A 1,126-nucleotide genomic window follows, 5' to 3' on the forward strand; every position below is an offset into this window, starting at 1 on the left:
CATGCTGTCTCTAAAGGAATGAAAGATGTTTTCCAAGCACTAAGCTCTCTTAGCCGATAGCTCCTTCCTGTGTTTCCAAAAAGGCAAAAGTAAATAACCCAGTCCTTCTTTTCACTGTAGACAAGCAATGATCTGCTTATCTGTTCTCAGTTTTTCATTTGGATGAAATAATAGCTGCATGAATCATGACAGCAGACTAGATAGAGGAGAGCAGGAGGCGGGGTTACCAATCTACTTGCTCTGGGGAGCAGAGTTCGCTGCTTTTATATGTTGTCGCCAAAGTCTCCACTAACAGAAAAAAAGTCGCTAGATTTGGCACTAGGTGCTTTTCTGGAATAAAAGCACTAGAGGGGTCTGAAAAGTTGCTAAATATAGCAACAAAAGCACTAAATTGGCAACACTGCTCTTCGCATTGTTTTTTTTTCAAATGGTTTGCTGCTGTCTGTTTGGATCTTTCTGAACATTTGCAGCAAATGGACTGACCCAATGTGGTGGACACTGAAGGGGGGGGGTGGCTGAGACACACTTAATATTATAGTTTCATCAAAAACATAATTAATGTGCACAAATATATATTAAAAATATATATTTTATGGGGCCCCCAGGAACTTGGGGCCCTAGGCAACTGCCTAGTATTGCCTAATGGTAAACCCCCCCCCCGGTCTTCCCATAGGTCCTGATTCAAGTGGCAGAATGGAGGAAGGGAGCCAGATAAAAACAAGGATAACAGTGGGGCTGGGGAAGAGCTTCCACTTGAGTACGCAGGAAAGCCATTGGCTGACCATGTTTTCTTTTTTAAAGCAGTGCCTTAGATCAGAGGTCTTCAACAGGGGGTCCGCGACCCCTAGGGGGTCCGCGGAGGTACTGCAGGGGGGTCCCGAAAGTCTTGGTTGATTACTTTTTTTTATAGTCCCTCCTACAATTTTTTGCACTAATTAAAATGTCTTTAAATAAACATTAACATGAATTCAACACAGATAAATGAAAGCAGAAGATGTCTTCCAGTCATCAATGCACACATTCAGCGACACACAGGAGCTCTTTCAAACCTGGACGCCGTTTCATTCACAACACCTGTCCCATCAACCAGGAATCAGAATCAGAAATACTTTAATAATCCCAGGGA

Source organism: Cyprinodon tularosa, unplaced genomic scaffold (genome assembly GCF_016077235.1).
Source record: "Cyprinodon tularosa strain WSP-4 unplaced genomic scaffold, ASM1607723v1 ctg1449, whole genome shotgun sequence".
Classification (NCBI taxonomy): domain Eukaryota; kingdom Metazoa; phylum Chordata; class Actinopteri; order Cyprinodontiformes; family Cyprinodontidae; genus Cyprinodon; species Cyprinodon tularosa.